The following is a 22,719-nucleotide window of genomic DNA, read 5'->3' on the forward strand; positions in this document are numbered from 1 at the left end:
TTTCAAACATGCTGATGACCCACCTGATAGTAAGCGTTGACCGTCACCTACATATAGGAATATACAGGAAATGTGAATATACAGGAACATAATTTTTCTATAATACGATGGTGGCAAAAAAGATTCCTGAAACACGAGAGATGTCACTTGCGCGTTTTTGTCAGTAGTTACCGTTACCTTATTTGTCTTTCTTATTATAAAAATACATATGTAATATAACATAGAATTAACAAGCATGTGAACTAATTTCTTAATATTTTCTAACTGCCAGCATAAGCACTCCTTAACATACGATATATTGCATCGTAGTAAGTTTATTCGATACTCTAGTGTATGTACATATATTCACTTGTTTACACGTTACAGCATCCGATTTGTTAAATATAAGTGCATGAAAAAATACATTATAAATGTGCGATAATTTTGTTGCATTGAAATAACAGATTTTTAGATCTGTACAACCACATAGGTGGTAAGAAAGTTACAAAGTTTTATAATAAATGTTCTATAAGTTTAAACTAGTACATTACCTAATAGTTATTTAATATAGATACTGCTCATAGAATTATATAACTATATTTATCGCTTCCTTCATAATTCTTTCAGTCCATTTCCAACGATCGGCCTCGGTGAACTAGAGGTTTAGCACTTCCCTTTAGTTCCGGTGGTCGCGAGTTTGATTCCTCGCACAGTACAAACATTTGTATTCATGAGTATAATTGTTTATATTGGTCTGTCTGTTTCCTATGTATATTATATATGTATTTAATATTCCCATATTAAATACATATATAATATACATAGGAACCAGTAGAACAATAAGGGATCTGACATAAAGATGTACAAACTCACCAAAGTATTGAGATCAGCATTAATATCTTCCATATTATTGGCAGGCCCATTCTGCTCTCCAGAATATAAACAGACGCTAGAATCTTCTTCCTGTGCCCAACCTTCTGTATCTCCAGAACAGCAAAAAACTCCAAATTACCTCCCAAATAAGAGATGAAGTTTTTTCATTCTATCCATATCGACATACAAATGCTTCCTAAACGTATCATTATATTGTTCTAAATTAATATTCCGTAACCATTCTTCAACTGATTCGTTTTGTTTTTATTTATATTATTATTATTGTGGTTATTGCTTATTTCTGCTATTTTAAGAGGTAACTGTTTCGATGATTCTACTATTTTATGTCTATCATTCTCCTCTATACCCATTTCGCGTAGATCATTCTCGTCTAAGATGCCATTCTGAAATAAGCGCTAATATAATAGCGCTATGTGAATTGTATTGTCTAATTATTATCTTTTTAACAAAACTTTACGATTTCGTCGTGATACTTTACCACTCACTGATTCCAATGTTAGGTATCTTGCTATACCTATAATAAGTATGCTCACTGATAGAATATAAACTAACCGATCTGGTACTAATACTAGACAGTATCCTTAAAAACTTATTATATTTTATGTTATCGGAATCCAATAAAAGAAATATTTCCAAATTACCTACGGATATAAGAGATGAAGTTCAATAAGGAGAGCGCGGATCTACCGACTCGTGGTTACCTAAAATAAAACTTCAATATTACACTATACAAGTGTAACATGGCTTTAAGAAACATATAAGTGTACATTGTAAGTACAGATAGGAATACCACGTGCCACGTACGATGTCACCAATGGCGTCACGTATTCACGAACAGATGGCCGTCCGGGTACAAACTGGCTAGTACGTGCCGTTTATTGGTTATTTTTCCAAAACTTTCAGCACTAGAATATCTATTACTTGAATTTTGATACCAGTGATTTACTGTACATACATACTGTACTGTATGGTTATTACGATTACTGTACTGTACTGTTATGTAAGTTATCAATACTATTGCTGACACTTCTGAAATGAACATATACAAAAAATCGGAATGCAGATTTTGAAGAATTAAGGGCGAGTCATCAGAATCATTTAAACGAATGGACATAATATGCTTTATTTTAAAGAATAAGAGTTAATATTCTATGTTAAAGTACCATTAACAAGCAGTTATGGCGAATTTGGTTCACCGTGTCCTAAATTACATATCTAGTATTTTATTTATTTATTTATACTTTTTATTGCACCAATTACAGAATAAAAACAAAAACAATTAAAATAGAAAATATACATTGATACAAATGACGGTCTTATCGATAAGCAATCTATTTTAGTAACATAACATCAAATTTCAAATTCCTACCTTTAGCTATAGATCCGTGATATGAACCCAGGAATTATACACCAGAAATTGGCTTAGAAACCACTAAGCCAATGACGCGTAATAAACCTTTATACACAATTTATTTGTTCCAAGGGTCAAACCGCTGACCTTAATCAAACTTCGTAAGTAGGCGACAACAAAGTAATACAAGAAACTAACATAGTACTTCATTAAAAATAATGAGATGGAAGATTAAGGCAGGGAAGTTTTAATTAATATCGTTTAGTTAGCTGAAGAGTGCATGATTTATGATAAATCTAGATAATGTACGGCACAAGAGCTTTAATATTTACCTGGTATATAGTTTTATACTAAGTAACCAGCCCTTGTACCGCATTGAAGCAATAGATATAGATTTAATCTTTATTAAAATAAAATTAATAAAAGCAATTTAGAATAGTCACATACTATTTTTTATTATTCCACCGCTCATTTGGGAAGAGTCATCACTACATTAATTATTATACTTATGAATGACTATTAGTTTGAAACAGACATGTAATACGAACTGTAATATATTTTTTTATTTCGGATTAATAATATAATTACTATAAAAAAATACGAACTTCACTTTGTTATGTGAAGCAATTTGTACCTCATGCGTGCCTTTCTAAAGACCCTTGCTGTTGCTGCAAAAAAAAATTACCACAATGTTAGCATTAGTAAAATTATTATAATTAACTAGCTGTGCTCGCGGTTTCACGCGTATGAAATTTATAACCCATGTGTTATTCTAGTGTATAAGCTATATCATTGTAAAATTTCATCAAAATCTGTTGTTTAGTAGTTTTTGCATGAAAGAGTAAACGCGAAAGTTTGTGACTATAGATTAATGTTTGTTACTCTTTAACGCAAAAACTACTGAACGAATTTTTGGGAAATTTTACATTAATGTACCTTATACATCAAAATAACACATAGGCTATAATTCGAATAGATATTATGTAAATTGCGGGAAATATAATAATAAATGTCAAGTAAGTGTGCTGCAGAAGAAGTTGCACAAGTAAATAATGTAAATATACAAAGATTACGGTTTGGCTGAATTAACAGATAATGAAAGAACTCATGCATATACCTACAGTTACATTCATGTACATTCTTCTACTACGTTTATATTTTCTCATATAACCGAATAATAAATGTTAGAACAACATATCCCTTCGCTAAAACACCATTAAAATGATAACGGCATTAAAGATAATATTAATTGCCACCATTTGGCGTCACTTTCGAGCCTTCCGCACACATTTGTAGTTAAGTTTCCCATAAAATTTAATAGTTATCTTTACACTTAACTACTGGGCAGTTATCCTTTACCTTTTCCGACTATTGAGAGTTGGGTAATGTGATTTCGGACAATATTTATAGCGCTGTACACTCCGCTTGGCTCATAGAATATATAATATATATAATTTACATCCAATTATACAGCAAGAACAAAAAAAATGTATATTATATTAATTATAAAATAAAGACAATAAAAAAAGTATTCTATAGATAATTTATGTTATAATAATATGTACAATAACAAAAATAACCCTAGACAATCTATACAGCGCCATTTAGTCCCCATGTTTATCTTATCCTCCTCCACTCCCCGCAGCAGAGCTTCTGTTATGAGTATTAGAAACTTGAAATAAATACTTAATTATTTGTTTTGTAAATACATACATAGAAAAAATCCAGACCAATACAAACAATTATACTAATGAATAAAAAATTTTGCACCGTGTGAGAAATCGTATCTATGTGTAATACCCATAAAACAAGCTCTGCTTACCTTGGGATTAGATGGCGCTATGTGAATTGTCCGGAGATATTATTATTATTATTATGATCCATAAAAAATACAATACAACTCAGGTGCTAAGCTGGTATCACAGTTCCTAAAATATGGTTGAATACAGTGATGGATGGCTTATCGGTTTTACTCACGAGTGAGTTAATAGTAACAGTTGAGCGATCAGTGCAGCCAGCCCATCTTCCTTTGTGAACCCGATTCAGTTGTTTTAGGTTTGTAGGTTGTAACTAAAAATTATAGGGAAGGTAAACAACAGAGAGTAAACATTTTCAGAGGTAGGTTACTCATGTTAGAGACTAAGTGTATCACGCAGTGTCGCCTACGTAAAATATAGTCTTTATTAAGTTATCTTGTTGATAATGTGTCTTTATATAAATGAAATCGTTACTAATCAACTATTAGCTGTCTCTGAGTGCGACGGTTAGATAGAAAGATAATTTAGAAATAGATAATTATAATTTAGGAATAGATAATGTAGAATTAGAATAGAAAATAATAATTGAAGTTGTAAACTTGTTACGAAACTGTTGCAAAATAATAAAAATAAGGTATACAAAGGAAATAAAAAAAAATAAACATAGACACGTCTCGGCTGAACTGACGATCATAATAATAATATCTCATAACAATTTACACAGCTATATCTAGTCGCAAGCTAATTTGAACTTATGTTATAGGTACTAGATAACTGATATAAATTAATAGATACTTTTTTGTAAAAAATACCTGAGTATCAGTTAATAAATTAATAATAAAAACTTTGTAGTTTTATAATTGTTTACATATATGTAGTAGTTTCAGTATATTTTCCAAAGAAGATACACTGTTCTACATACTGAACCAAACAATATAGATTTTTGACGCAGGATTCATATTTAGGACTTTGTTGTGGAAAAAACTCGTAGCTAAGCTAACCAGGTAGTCAAAATGTATAACCTAACTCAATATACTAGGAAACAGGTTACTATGAAATATTTATTCAAGCCACGTAGGGTCCCTACAAATCTAAATGACCAAACGTTTAGAATTAAAATTCCGTATGCGAAGCCTTTGCCTATTGTCTACACAAAATATCCTTTAATTATGTTGGGTGTTCCACTCTTTCAGAAGAGGTCTAAGTAATACGCGTTCCGCGTATGAATATGTTCCGGCATCACTGTTAATGACAGTATGTCTATTATGAGTAGACAGTTAACTATTTTTAGCTTATTATAGAATTACAATGTAAGTACCAGTTAGTGATTTAACAAATACAAATATTACTACCATACTCGTACATGTTAGAATTCACATCATTACTGTAGAAACAATCCGATATTTTAAAAATATATTAAAAGAAGGTAGTTTGTTTTTAGTGCTAATGAAGTACCCAATGTAAGGATTATTACGAATATTGTAAATAGCGCCATCTAGTATTTATAGACCAACCTACTACACTGACTTTGGTCTATAAATACGGAGTTCGAAAGTTGAATAAAAATTTCGTTGCGTGAGCCGCGGCATTCAGTCGACGAGCGCAGAGCGTGCCAGTTGTGTTTTGGATATTACAATTCCGCTACAATTAGCATGTGTGAGACCACAAATATACAGTGCGGAAACTTCACTACCGTTACGACCTTCCCTAATGGTGATCAAATTCCGATCGTTATTGAGGCTACATTTATATTAGAATAGAATAGAATAACATTTACTACCTATTACGACATGTATTTCACCTTTGAGCGGGACATCATCGGACAATGAATAGAGTTCGGATATATCTATGAAGCCTAGTGTTGACTGGTCGGAGATCAAACTCTGACTCTACGCAGATGTCTTAGAAATTGTAAAAAAATAGTTTGTTTTAGTGATAAAGCAAATGTAATGAGTGAATGACATTGACACTTTTTCGGTTCAATAACGGCAACAATTGACAGGTTTATTGTAATTATAAGTTTTAAAATGTCACATTTACATTATTAGCACACTTCGCACGGTCATTAATGATTTATTATTATTATTATTATTATTTAAATTTTAACGCATGTAATTTAAAAGTACATATGGTGGACTTAACACCATGCGGCATTATTTACCAGTCAACCATGGGTGGTGCAGATAATTATTGTTGAGGGTTCAAATATAAATATATTAAACGATATACATATTTACATTTAAATAGCTACTTCCATAAATACATATTTAATAATCTAACAATAAAATATCATATACTGCCACAAATAAAGGAATAAAAAAAAACAGGACAATTCACACAGCGCCATCTAGTACCACACTAAGCAGATCTTGTATTTGGTGTGCTAAACCGCCAGATCACGGAGACGGTCGAACTAAACCAGTATATTTATCAACAACTTGTAACTTGGACCATAACCTGCGTGTAAACGGTAAACACGTCCGTTTAAATACACCCAACAATACCGCCATATTTCTATGTGGACGCTCAAACGAAATTAATGGCGGTCTCCACGCACCGAATTCTAATTGCTGAAAATTGTGTCCGTGAATGACAGTGACACTTTTTAGCGTCAACAACGGTCACAATTGACAGGATTATTGTAATTATGAGTTTTAAAATGGCACATTTACATTATAAGTTGGCTTGCCAACACTTCGCACGGTCATTAATTAATAATAATAATGACACAACACAATTCACACAGCGCCATCTAGTACCACGCTATTTTTATTATTTATAACTCTAATGGTGTTGGCCGCAGCTGACCTTTACAGCTTCACCTTAGGGGCCAGTGCAAATGGCACTCCAAACACGCGGAAGGACATATGGAGCGGCTGAAAGCCAACTCTCGCCTGACGGATACGACTTTAGTCTGAGGGCACCGTTACGGGTTCGAACCTCGACTCAGGCTATCGTAATTTCGATCCTAGGTTGATAGTACCACGCTATGCTGAGCTTGTGTTATGGATACTAGACAACTGCTAGAAATACTTACTACATAAATAATATACATAGAAAACACCCGGCCAATACAAACAATTATACTCATGAATACAAATGTCTGTGCCATGCAAGAAATTGGATCCGCGACTACTTGAAGTGAGGCGGTTATTTTTCGACATGAATTTTTTACGCACTTTTGGATAGTATTTCTATAACTCTAAAATACGTGTTTCTTTGAATTTAATTCTGCTTTTTTTTCTTTTAAATTAATTTTATAAATATAACTTCAGAAATGTCAGAGTAACATAATTTTTTATCTCTTATTTTATCGTCCTAAGAGTGGATTAAAACGTGAAAGATTATTTGTGATGATGGATGGAAGAATGTATGTTACTCTTTAATACAAATTTAATTACTGAAATATAGCTTATACATCAGAATAACACATAGTCTATAAATTTAACTCGAGTGAAACCTCAGGCACGCCTAGTAGAAAACTATATTTAGAGCTTTTATTTGAAATATCTGCCATATCCATATAAATAAAATCGTAAGCGATGTAACTGTCGGACCAAAGTTAGAATACTTGGGAAATCCACGCTTCACACATAAGTCACCAATTCAGATATTGGAAGTTGGTTTAGGTAATTCTGGCATTCGATATTTAGACTGCATATTTTAGACTTATCGAATAAGAATTCTTCTTAGTAATATGTGATTTAGGAATATATTTTTTTTAGGATATGTATATACATATAACTCCTTATTGTACAGAGAGAAAACATATAACACGAAAACCAGTGAGTAGGAATCTTTTACAGCTAGCCTCGAATAATTATGTACATAGAAAATGTAGGTCATACCACAGATAACAAAATATTAATTAATACACACATACGAATAAATAAACATGCAGCAGATATGAACATTTTCATATAAATACTAATAAAGTTACATATGTGCATACATATATCTAAATATAAATAACTCAAAGGTGACTGACATAGTGATCTATCAACGTACAGCCCAAACCACTGGACTAGATCAGGCTGAAATGTGGCATGCAGGTAGATGTTATGACGTAGGCATCCGCTAAGAAAGGATTTTTTAATTCTATCCCCAAGGGTATAAAATAAGGGATGAAAGTTTGTATGAAACTTTGTCAATTTGTAATCGATCGGGCTGAGACTTTGCATGCATAAAGCTACTATGACGTCGGACATCCCCTAAGAAAGGATTTTGATAAATTCCACCCCTAAGGGGATAAATTAACGCAAGCGAAGCCGCGGGCCAAAGCTAGTATACAATATATTGGAAGGTATAATTATAAAATATAGTAAAAAAAGTGGAGATTTAGTCAGAAATTGCCGAACAATATAAAGCGGCAGTCAATTTTGAACCATTCAGGACCACTCATGACCGTTTAGGCAGAATTTGAAGTATCCGGCAACGACACTTACTTGTACAGGATTGTGATATAATGTGGACTCTATTCTCCGCATTTAACGTCTCACTTGTACAAGATTATAAAAATGTCAAACGGAACGAAACTATAGTATACTAGTATATTAATAAGTACGGAGTTGTGGTGTTAACTCCTTATCGGCAATACACACGCGACAGGCCGAGGAAATCCAAATGAAAATATAACACACGGAAAGTCAACAAAGCACAAAATTAGTTTTATCCGAAAATAGGAAAAAAGCAACGGAGCGAAATGCGGCAGAAATGGGAAATGTAGAGAAAACTCGCGTTACCCGTTGCTGATTGTAGATTGGATGCTATATACACGGTGCTTGTGTGAATCAAAATTCTTGTTTTTCTAGTAAATAATACTGCTAAGGAGTTGGAAGAGAAATGCTAAAAATTTTCTTTAAGGTAGAAATTTGGTATTTTACTAGGTATATTTTATGTATGTATGTACATAAAATATACCTAGTATTCACTGAAGAATAGCCCCATACCGATTTTTTTTTATTTTAGGCCATACTATTTGCTTATATTTAAGAATATCTTTTATAATTATAAGTAAGACGAATATTAATTAATAATTTCACATTCATAGCATACAATAAATAACATCATAACTTTCTGTAACTGGTATTGTTATATTCGTATATATAACATAATAAAACCTATGTAACTTTGTAAAATAATAAATATTAAATAAATAAATGTCAGTTTAGTTTCATTTTCACTCTGGCAATATCCATATTACTGTCATCTTCATTGTATTCCCACTATGTAAAAATATAAAACTCTTACTTATAACATAACACCCAACACATATACAAATTTTCCATGTATTACAAAGTTCATTCTCAATGAATGAACTTTGTAATACATTAAAAAGGTAGAAATCAGACACCTTAACGAGAGTGATGTACCTTTGACGGTGCAGGGTCCCTTGTCATCTCGTATTTGATGTTGCGACGTAACCGCGAGTGACTTGAGTCATTTGTAGTTTTAAGGCTTCCGAACAAGCGTTACTTACTGAGCTACCGAACGACACGTCCCATTATGGGAACCCTTACACTAGGTATGTTCGTCACATATTATACAATAGAGAAATAAATGGATGTGACAATGTCATAATACGACGATTGATTGTTGAACATGAACATAAAAAAATAGTTGAACTATATAAAAATATCTTTCAAAATCTATTTATATTTTTAACAGCATATCTTATAGGATAGTATATTTTATATAAAAATATCTTTCTTACACTAGGTATCATATTATACAATAGAGAAATATATTTTTAACGATTGATTGTTGAACATGAACATAAAAAAATAGTTGAACTATGTAAAAATACCTTTCAAAATTATTTATATTTTTAACAGCATATCTTATAGGATAGTATATTTTGAAATTAGATAAAACTATATTAAAACAAACGACACGTCCCATTATGGGAACCCTTACACTAGGTATGTTCGTCACATATTATACAATAGAGAAATAAATGGATGTGACAATGTCATAATACGACGATTGATTGTTGAACATGAAGATAAAAAAATAGTTGAACTATATAAAAATACCTTTCAAAATCTATTTATATTTTTAACAGCATATCTTATAGGATATTTTGAAATAAGATAAAACTATATTAAAACAAACGACACGTCCCATTATGGGAACCCTTACACTAGGTATGTTCGTCACATATTATACAATAGAGAAATAAATGGATGTGACAATATCATATCACGTCACGTCGATTGCTTTTTTAATTCTATATTACAGAGAAGAAATATTTGAAACTTTATTTGTAATATCTAATATAATAAAAAGTCATAACACGTCCATTGCTTTTTTAAACTAATATTATAAAAGTAATAATAATAATCAGGATCTGTAATTCACACAGCGCCATCTAGACCCAAGTTAAGCTAACGAAAGCTTGTGTTATTATGCTTTTCATACGTGTCCATTAAAATAGTCCAGTCAGGTGCAATACCTAGGATTGAGACGGACTTATTTTTGCAGTTTCGAGGTGAGCCTTCTATAATAAAGTTAATTTATCTTTTGTTTGTGGTCAATTTATTTTTGGTCTATAGCTACTGAAATACTTATAGAAGACTTATAATAACTTTTATAAAGCGTAGATACTTTCCATTGAAATTCATGTAACCTAAGTAAAGCCATATAAATACGAGGCTTATTTATTTATTCATGTATATTGGAGACGGTCATCGTATTCTGACTTGTTTTATATTCCAGTTAAAAAAATATACCAACTTCAAAACCATTTTTTTTAATTAGTAGTCGTGAGAAACTGTTTTAAAAGGGAGGTTTAATTGGAGAAATATTTTTCCATTTTATTGGAGCGAGTCTCAATTATAGTTTGGACCGAGAGATGATGACTGGTTTATATATTTTATTTCTATATGAATTACTAGCTGTGCGTTTCACTCGCGTGAAGTTTATAGTCTATATGTTATTCTGATGTATATGATGTATATTTGCATGCCCCCTGAATATGAGGCGAACATTTGTACTATTGTTATAAATGTTGAAGCAAATAATTCATATTCAAAAATCATTTATTCATGTAGGACATTTAAGCCACTTATGAACGTCAAGTTTTTACATTATAATTTTTTTCCCTACCGTCCAGTTCGGTATATAGATCCAATTGAGAATAACTGGCAAGAAACTCAATTGAATTACTTTTTTTTTTAAATCCAGTTTATTTACAATGCATAGGTATTTATATAGGTGTCTATGTCTAACATTAAATGAAAATCCCGAACATGAAAACTATTGCCATGCACGCTCGTCATTGAAGTAATCGTTTAGTGAGTAATAAAATTATCATCTATCTATGATAATGAAACTTTACAGTAATATAGCTTATATCACTGTAAAGTTTCATTAAAAACGGTTCAGTAGTTTTTGCGTGAAAGAGTAAAATACATCCAAACATGCAAACTTCCTCGTTTATAATATTAATAAGATAATGAAATAGTGCCCTCGCCTGCGTTAACGGTTTACGCTTGTAAAGGACTAGTGGACTGTGATAAGATATACATGAGGTCAGGTCAAGTAGCCCATCGTGATAAGTACACCACGTACACACGATGTTTTCCAGAGGGAACCGCCTGAAAATCACCCTAACATGGTGCATTGCAAGCAATAGTCATTAGTCTACTACTAACTATTAAATTCTATCCATTTTTCACCGGACAAATTTATATTATGGTGCAATAAAGTTTATAAATTGTTTATATGTAATACTTATAAAAAAAGAATAATTTCGTTTCGTTATATCTATTTAAATACGGAATAATTTGTATTCAGATTTAATATACTTTTCATAATGACAAAGAAGCATTAAAATTATAATAAGTAAAAATTATATGAACAATTTTGCAAGTGAATGAAAAAACATAGTTAACCACAATACTTACTATCATCTTTAAGATAAATGAGCAGTGAAACTATTTTTACGATAAAAAACAATGATAGTGCTTGGATAAGAAATAATCTTCTAAGTTATGGGTATAACTTAGAAAGTTTATTTCTAAGAATGGAGAAGTTTTGAATTAAAATTTTTAGAGAACCTTTTAATTTAATTTTTTTTAAGTCGTCGACATATTGTCTTTAAATAACTTTTCTACAGTAGAGCTCGAAAAATTTGTCTCTAGTTCTCTGACTATGTCTGATAAGTATTTGATATATGTGAGTCCTTAAAAAACTGTTCTACAGTACAGCTATATAAATTTAACTCTAGCTCTCTGCCTATGTCTGACAGTCGACTAATTGGCAGTTACGATTTTACTATAGCACCTGTTAATGGGGGAAAGAATAATTTTACGTCAAGACTTACAGGTGGAATTACAATGTTGTAGGTTTTCTATCGATTATTGTTATTTTGGTATCCGAAAAGTCTACACAATTTTGACTAGTATTATAAATGCAAAAGTGAGTGTGTTTGTTTGTTTGTTGCTTCTAAAGAGATTAAGTTTGGTATAGAGATAGATAGATACTTGGAGATAAGCATAGTCTACTATATTTCGATAACAACTTATAGGGGATAGAGTGAGAGAAGGGGAAATTTTAGCATATAACAATAATAATCTCAGGACAATTTACACAGTGCCATCTAAAGGCAATGAAAGCTAGCTAGGTTGTGTTATGGGTACTCGATAACTGATACAAATACATCGTTTTTTTTTCATTAATACATACATATTATACATAGAAAATACCTGTCTGGGTGTTTTCTATAATACAATAATCAAATACAATACAAACAATCATACTAATTAATATAAATGTTTGTGTCGTGAGAGGAATCAAACCGCGACCATCGGAAGTAAGGCGGTGTGACCACTAGATTGTTCGTCACCGAGGCGGTCATAAACATTTTATAGTATCGTTCGATTTGTTTAAAAATTTCTATAATACTGCTAAATAGCAGTATTTACTATTACTATTTATGCCAATTAGGCAAAATTAACGTTATATCAAGCTACGAAATAACCTGTTAACAATCTGAAATAATAGTTTGTGGTTCTTTAGCTTAAATTAACCATTTGTATGTATAGGCCTCTCCTACAAAACTTGCATATTATAAGAACAAAAAAAAATACCCGTGGTATATATACCAACATATACCACGACTACTTATTTTTCTCTTTATCTATTTAGAAGCTTAGGATAACAATAGTAAGCAAATGAACAGAGCACAACGAACATCGCGTTATCATGTATAACCCGGGTTATCATTTATGCGATACCTATATCCCATAATGTCTATAATAAATAATATATCAACATTGCATAGTAATATACTTTTGTAATACAAAATATATTGCAAAAGACTGGAGTTAATGAATATTCATTAATTTATCAACTACACATACTAGACTAGTATTATTATGTGGGTATCATTATGAGCCCAAAACTACCCTTTGATTCTGCTAGTAAAGATCTTGTAAGCATAAAGGGTCATTTGCACTGAGATGATGTGGTAGAATAGCTAATGAGTACAGTTTGGAATAAGTTGTTAAATAATTATTATTGTAATAACGTACATTCTCTGTCTAATATCAGTATCACATACTTATTTAAAATTGTAAATCGAATACGAAAATAGAAATATTTTAAATATGGATTACCCTGTCCTACATGTGTCCATAGTGTCCACAACACTAATAATTAAATGCGTTCGAACTAGATGAAGCCTCTATACATTTACCTCAGTGGGAATATATTATTCTGTATATTTATGTGTGTTGAGTTCAGTTTAAATATTTGTTAATAAATAAACCTTACAAAGGGGAGGGTGTAATGCGTTATGACCACTACCGTTTTAATTTCGCCACAACCTTCCCTAATTAGCATAGGGGTCCATCCATAATACAAGTACGGTGAGTGAATTCATAAAGTCGGGGCTGGATTATTTGAATTTCAGTTTTGTCCCCGACTTGGCTCGTGCGGTTTAAGTGAAGAAACCTATTCATTCTACAGGACTGAGTGTCCTGAATGCTAATTCAAATTCAAATTATTTGTGAGGGGGAAAGGAATTGTTAGTAATGTGACTCATGACCCTATTACTAGCAATGTACCATGTCAGGTTAACCTTCACGCGGTTCTCCCTGGTCACCACCGTGATGAATTCCTGGTGAATTTGTCACGATGTGCTAACTGACCTAACTTCATTTTCATTTTATTATCCTCCACTGGTGCCCCGCCAGCGTAAACCGTTAGCGCAGGCGGGTGCACTTCCACATTCCATTATAATCACTTTAAAAAAAAGTCAATTTGGGATAAAAGTCATGGAGGTATGATTTTCTAGTACAATTCTCTTGATACACAGAAATCTAAACAAAATTATTCGCCTCCTGTCTCAATATTGGCACTGAAAATAGTAAACTATTTGGTAACTTTCCGATGCAATATTTTATCTGGAATCGAATCGAAAATATACCGATCGATCTCGAGTGCTACTGGAGAAGTTCTCTGTCGGTTCTAAGGCAATTTAGTTTTGTAGGTTGATAACATAATATGGTCCTTATGTAGTTCACGTAAGGTTAAAATTCACTAAGCGTGGGTGCAAAGAACGCATTCACGAAGAAACGCCACTTCGCGATTCAGTCACTAGTAGTTTCAGGGCTAGTGTGTCAAAAAAAACGGATTCACAATTTATAAGAATTTGTAGATTAAACCTCAAAAAAACTAACCTTACTTTTGTACGTAGTTAATTAACTGTTTTTATTTACTAGTGATAAAATTGTCACTCAATCCGATAGCCATCTTATAGAAAATGGCCCTAATGACTACTGAATAAAAATACTCCTAAAACTAAATGGTTTTTGCTTATGTAAGATTTTGTTAATTTTGAGAATTAAGCTGTTAAGTGCCTTAATTAAGATATACATACTTAAATTGCTTTTTTTTTAAATATAGCAGTGTATATAAAATAATAACATGTTGCGTATTATACCATAAGTATCTAATAAATGGACGGTATGTATGGTTATTTTTAGTAAATATAAGACGATATTCACATTTTTTTGTTAAATTATTTTAAAATATTAAGTATCTTTAATAATATTTTTTTAATAATACTAATAAATTTTCAAATTGATATACTTTTCATGAATCACCTTTAAACTATAAGGTAACTATCCTAATCTGTCTATATCTATATAGTTCGTATTAGAAACAGAAAATTAATGATATTTACCAGAAAGATAAATAATAATATCAATTTTATATTAAGTGTACAATTTCAGATTTAAATTGATATATCTTTTTTATCTTTTCAACAGCTTTAGTATACGAGGCAGCGTTCCTAATCAGGCTTCTCTATTGTTGGTATTAAAAACGGAATATTTGTGATAGTTACAAGAAACATAAATAATAATATCAATCTTATATCAAGTGTAAAATTTCAGATTTATATTGTACTTAATTTTTTACTACTGACAGTCTCCTGGTCTATTTTGTAGATAGGTCAAAATTGTGTAACATGCATTGAATGGCTCATTCAACACTACGGTAAAAAGTATTTAATGGAAAAGTGTGATCCGACGTCGTTGGAGAGCAAACATTGATTTATTCCGTTTCCTTTCGTACTAAAATGCTGTGATTTCACTTCTGATGTACCAGGTTTCGGCGGGAGCAAGTCACAAGTACAAGTAGCAGTGTTAAGTTAAAATGTAGAAGATTTTATGAACATTTTTCAGTTAAAAGTAATAATGTTAATCTTATTAATATTACTAGCTGTGCCCGCGGTTTTACTCGCATTAAATTTTAATATCAAAAAATATAGCCTATGTGTTATGTGTGATGCATGGGCTATATTACGGTAAAGTTTCATAAAAATCCGTTCAGTAGTTTTTAAAAGAGTAATAAACATGCATACTTACAAACTTTGACGTTTCTAATATTATTAAGATAAATGTATTGAATTTTAACGCGGGCGAAACATAACTAGTAAACGATAAAAAGAAAGATGATCGTAAATGGAGAGTGAGAATGAGAAGAGAATGGAGAGTTCTATTTTCGATAGAGGAAAAGGAATATAAAACTGTAAATCCTACATTCTATATATATACAACTAATAAAATATTCATATACAACTCATTGTAATGAGTATAATACCAATGAATTCTTCATTGGTATTATATATTACAATGAGTTATACAATGAGTTGTTATTCATTGGTATTATACTCATTACAATGAGTAGAACTACAGGTCTAACAAGTTATAAATTCTCCAGCCATATTTTATCAGAATTTTGAAAGTATGTATGTTTTTTTATTGTTACCTTATCATTACAACATGGCTGAAGAGACCTTAAAAGAGATGTAAGTAGGTTGTATAATTATACAATATATCGTCTCGTTTTCGACCTATAGGGTATTTTATTTAGAAATAAAGCTGACTATTTCGCGGGTAGGAATTAGTACTAAACACTAAAGTCCTTAGCACTGAAGCTAAAACTATAGGTCTCAGAAGCTGTCATATATATATAATTATATTTTCTTTATGAAATAAACTAAAAATTGTTTCTCTGTAAACAAAGATATTTTTTTTTATTTTTAAACACAATAAGCACTGAAATACTGAATCATACATATAACTCACCTGTAAACAAAGAAACGACATTTAAAGTTTATTACAATTATTATTCAACTATTACTGTCTTTTTATAATATACCTTATTCACGCACACTTGTTTTTGCACGATCCATTTTTATTTTAAGTTATATATACCTGTAACTTAATAATAAGTTGTATTCCTGAACAACTGTGTCAGTGTTAACACACTATTAACTTCAAAACAGCATTACACCCAACAAATTGAAGCTCGATCAAGAAACAATCGCTTTGTTGAGATATTCCAGGAAATTGAATTTTCCTTGGGAAATTGATGTTTATACCCGATACTCTATTTAGGTATCTACTTTTCGCTTCTGTTATTTATTCTCATTCAATTAAGCTAAGTACTGTTTGTTGAATTTGTAGAATTCATTTCGTAAGCAAATAATTTACTCCACTAAAATATATTTCGTTTCTTTATTTATTTGGGATGACAAACAAGCTGATGGTAATGGTAACAGTCACCTACATACCTACGTAAATAGTATTAGGAGTGTGGTGTTACGAGTATAGTGTAACACCATTGATAAGCCCCCTCCGATTGATCTCCCGTCCAATTCAAACGGGGACCGAAATTGCGGCGGCCTGAGCTGAGGTTCGAACCCCTCAGGTGTTCTCAGACTTAAGTCGTATCCGTCAGGCGGAAGTTGGCTTTCAGCCGCTCCATAAGTCCTTCTGCGGGTTTGGAGTGCCATCTGCATTCGTCCTCTATCGTCCGGTGAATCTGAAAAGGCCAGCTGCGGGCAACAGCATTAGAGTAGTCCGAAAATTAAAAAAAAATTTAAAGAAGGTTGCTATTCCAAAGGACTAAGAGGTTATGCCTCTTATGTATAGTATGCCTGTAGAAGAAGTTTTTTAAGTCTTTCTTATTTTCCCGCGCAAATCTAATGCGCCACAGATGCACAATATTGTTCGACACACAGCCGCATTGTGATATTATTACTAGAATGAGTATTAACAATTGTTGCAAGACATCAATATACATTCATACGCTAACCGTTTACCATCAGATGGGACCTATGCCTGTTTGCCACAATCGTAATATAAAAAAAATACTTTTTTTACTTTTTTATTGCACCTTAAAATATATAAAAAACCTAATATATAGATTATGTAGGTAAAAAAGCGGTCTTATCGCTTAAGCGATCTTTTCATTATGAGCACAAAAGTTTTCTTTATATATTTAACAATAACTTTCTATAATTTTCTCTACACGAATTTCCAGAAGACTTTCTCTTTTACGCAAATGAAATGGCGTACGCCCACGCACTTATATTAGATTTCCTTATGAGGATATCTTGCCTAATATTAAACCATAAACTAACCTAAAAATATTATCTACGAATATCGTCTTCGAATAATATATACAGGGATGTATTTAACGATAGATGGGGCTGTTATAATAATGAAAGAGGAACGAAGTTGTTTTATCTCTGTATATATATAACAATAATAATAACTCTAGACATTTTACACAGCGCCCTCTAGTCCCACGCTAAGCAGTTTGTATTAGGGGTATTAAACAACTGACAGATATACTTACACACATTTTTTTTTTTGTAAATACAAACAATTATAGTTATTACTATAATTGTTTACACCTTGTGAGGTATTGAACACGTGATCATCGTAATATGGCGATGTACTAAACTGTTAGCCCACGGAGTTCGTCTGATCGTATATATAAGAGTCCTAATATACGACACTTGAGTATCTCAAATTACGGTATTCTATTCCCACTTAGACCAGGGAGATCGTGAATTCGAATCTAGCTGCCAAACAAAAGAAATAGTTAATTCTGTAAGTAATTTATTTATATAGAATAAAAATTATATATTACGCTCGCTAAATTATAAATATAATAAAAATGTATATCAAAAGGAATTTCTAATTTTTCATATATTAATATTTGTGTAAGTAAACATTTTATATAATATATTTAAAAAAATGTAATATATGGGAATGCTTTATTTGTTTAGCACTATGTTTTGATTGTAACAATGTAGCTAAAATTAGCCCCTGAATACGGCACTGCATATACGCAAGTTAAAATCGTGGCTAAATTTAATAAGGCAACGGTTAGCAGGCGACATCTGGTGGAAGTGAGGGTTGCTAATCTTGTTAACGTCCGACGAGCAGGGATTAAATTATTTTCTAGGGGAAAATAAATCTAGATACATTTAGATGCATGCTATCTATGTTATATATCTATATCTATCTATCTATCTCTATGTCAAACAGTCTTTGAAGATAGCATAGTGTAGTGTAGGGCTGTGTCCAACTATTGGATATTCAGGCCAACTTATCGTCTATTTCAAATAGATATTGGAACCTTATATATAAGAGCTTATTCCTTCTTAAAATGCCGGCAATGCACTTGCAATTCCTCTGGAGTTGTGGGTGCTCACAGGCGGCGGTAATCACTTACCATCAGGTGTACCGCAAGCTCGTTTGTCCCCTGTGCTATAAAAAAATAGATTAAGAATTTGCAATTTAAAAACTAATATAATGCTAGTACATATTTTTGCTTGAACAATTATGTTGAAATAAGTGCAATTTATATGTAGATATTTATCTAACATAACATCCAATTTGAATAGGTCAGGTCGCTTTAAAATGATATGTGAGTGTTTATATTGTATGGGAATCGAACCCGCGAACCTACAAACCTTTAAATCACTGAGGTTCCAATTACTTCAAAACACTCCCATTTGTATAATGAAACCATTGACTATTGTAGTATTTATTTTTAAATAAAGAATGTATACAGCATTGTATCATTTTGATATTTTTCAAGTACCTAAAAAAACGGCATGAATTAAGAGAACCGCCGGCATAGGAACAGATTAAAAAAATAAAGAATTTGTACAATATTATCCACACTAATTTTATAAGAATAAAACCTACTTGCTTATGCAATCATAAATCTGAAAGAATGCCATTAGCTGCATAAAAAAAATAATGTGTTTTAAATAAGGAGTTTATATTCGAACTAATAGTAATACGCTATTTCCTATTCTCAATCAAATAAAACCTACATACTTTATTCAAGCATACAACTAAAACAACTAGAATAGTTCGAAAAAAGAATTATAACATTTTTTAAATAAAGAATTTCCACAGAAAGCGATTCCAGTCGCGTACAATGGCCGACATCTGCCAGCCCTGTAAGCGCTAGGCAAAATTCATAAGACGCTTAGTACTCACTGTTACGCTTGTACACCGCTTTATGAGAGAACACTACAAGAGCGGAATACGACAAGCGATTCTATTTTCTACGTATAGTTGTATAATGGTAAGTCCTGGCACAGAGTATTCCCGCAAAAAAATATCTTTATATTTTTACCTGTGCTTTTATATCATTCTAGTTTTTTTTAATTACATGATAACAGGAATATACAAATACCATCAGAAATTTAATAATCATGCATGCATTATCTAAATATTAAAACGTAAAGCCAAAATTTTGTACCCCATTTTATAAAAGATACGTGAAGGAAGGAGTATATAATTTCGTACCTACACTAATAGTTTGTATATAGAAAGAGTGATGCTATATTTTGTTTTAAATTATTCATACATGAAATTAATAAAAAAATACACTCATGTGTAAAAATACACACAGACTATATTCTTTTGTTTATTGTAAAGTCTATGGATAAATTGAGAACAGATTAATAATGTTTGTTTATAGTCTTACAGAACCATAATAAATTCACTAATTACAATATATATAAATGAATTATGGTCTAATTTTGACTACTGAGCGTCTAAAACATAGTTTGTTATTTTTTTGTCTATTTGTCTACTTTGTTTCGTACGCGAATTGAAGAAACATTTTAATCAATTTAGTAATAATAATAATAATAATAACATTACGATATTTAATTTTAGTTTCATTTAAATCGGTTCCAAAAAAAAACAGATAGGTACTACTTTCTTGCGAGAACACGCTTTTCGGGGCTTTGGGCTATTGTCAGATGCTAAGACCTGTAACACTGCAACCTGTATAGGTCTATTGTGCTTGAATGCCTTAGAATATTTTTCAATTCTTGTCTCTGGCAGGTCTAGGCAGCAAACTTTGAATACCCTTATTCAAAGTTCGCTGCCTAGACCCGCCAGGGACAAGAATTGGAGCGATGGTTTTTAGCTCCTCAGGATATTGTGTATACTTTCCAAAGGAGATATTTCGTTTATGCATGAGTGGGCTACAACGACATAGGAAGTGTAGTTGCGTTTCCTTTTCTGCTTGGCAAAATGTGCATATTAATAAGCTAAGGCCTAGTTTCGCCATGTTCTTATACAGCTTGCAGTGTCCAGTGAGGATCTCGTCATGATGCATATATAGTTTTTACTCAATAGTCTATCAAAATGTTACTTAGTGTTCAAAAATGTAGGTAGGCATTTTTGTATACCCTCTATTTTCTCTACCATGTTAATCAACAAAAACCTGACCTTACGCTCCTACACGCTTTTCTTAAATATAACAGGAGTGGTAAAATAAAGTGTTATATCAGTGAATTTGTGCTATTACATGCCCTGTACCTTGACACCTGCTGAAGAATATTAAAATCCTCGGAGCATCAAAAGGTTTGTTTGTTTGTTTGTAACACTTTATTGCACAATAAATACATTTAAATTAACTAAAGATACTACGATCTTAAAAAGAAATAATATAAGATGTACAATGGCGAACTTATCCCAAATGAGGGATTTCTTTCAGTCAACCTTTGAATGAATGACTGAAAGGAATTGTGGAGTGGTCGGACTATATATATACATGACAATAACAACAAAGGAAAAAGAAGCAAACGCAATGGTATGGACTGAGATAATCTCACGCTTCTAATTTTTTTCCCTAACACATACGAGTAGTATAGGCATTACAGAATTCAGCGTTGCATCTTCATTCTATAACCCAACTACCGAAGAAAATATTGATTTATTCTTAAGAATAACTATTATTACATCTAAAGTAGTTAATATTCATATTACGTCACGGGTTCTTTTATTATTGTTCATTATTAAAAGCAAGGAAGATGGAATAGGCAACGTCATATGTTCTGGACAGGTTGATCATGCCTACATCAAATTAAATTGTGTATATATATTTATATTATAATACCGAAATCATAGGATAACAGGCATGATATGTTAGTTCTGTGGAATGGCAATGCATAAGTATCACGGGTGTCACATGATAGCGTGATGGCCGTGATACTAGTCATGTATATGTTATCATTCAAATAATCGTTTAGTGTGATATAGTAATAGGTTTTGGTCAATAAATATGATTTAATATAGGTTTTGAATTTATTGAAAGGTTTCAGTATATCTTTCGGTTTTAGTATTACAATAGAACCATTGATTTTTTTCTAAATAATATTTAGTAAGAGCAAGTCTGTCATTAAATCTAATTTTAATATAATAACAATCCCAAAGATAGGGACCTATCGCCGTAACTAACTATCCCAGCTAGAGCGAGGAGATTTTTAGTAATGGTAACTAGCGCCCATATCAATCCTATCAATGTCAGTTCAGAAATTACCCAATTTCTAGTGATTCAACCTCGATGGGCTGACTGACCTGATTGACATGACTTCACGTATATTTAACTGATCCTGCACAGGTACCCCACAAGTGAATCACGGTATTCACTTATGGGGTACCTGTGCAGGATATGCAGGATACATATTATATGGTTAATTAAGTTGCCTGAGGTAAATAAATATAAAATTACCCATCATTAAAAAGACCTCTACAAAATACATAAAAGATAAATACAGCATACAAATTAGAGAATTCTGTGTGCTGTATTTATGATGCTTATGTAAAAACCTCTTCATACATTAAGAATGTATTGCACTTATTTATTATTTTTTGTATATAGGAAAACAACAGACACCATAAATATAATATACGATAGCGGGCAAGCTTATCTGTAAAAAGAGATTTCTTCTAGCAAACCTAGAAAATGTTATAAGATATGTTAAGTAGATCAGCCTTATATAAAAAAGGGGGCATTGATATGATATATTGTTGTATATATAATATTAATAACTGTGAATATATAAACATAAACAAATTATATACTTATTTCTAACAAAATATATTCGAGGAACGA

This window comes from Achroia grisella, unplaced genomic scaffold, assembly GCF_030625045.1.
Source record: "Achroia grisella isolate CSIRO2021 unplaced genomic scaffold, CSIRO_AGI_Agris_v1 utg1086, whole genome shotgun sequence".
Taxonomy (NCBI): Eukaryota; Metazoa; Arthropoda; class Insecta; order Lepidoptera; family Pyralidae; genus Achroia; species Achroia grisella.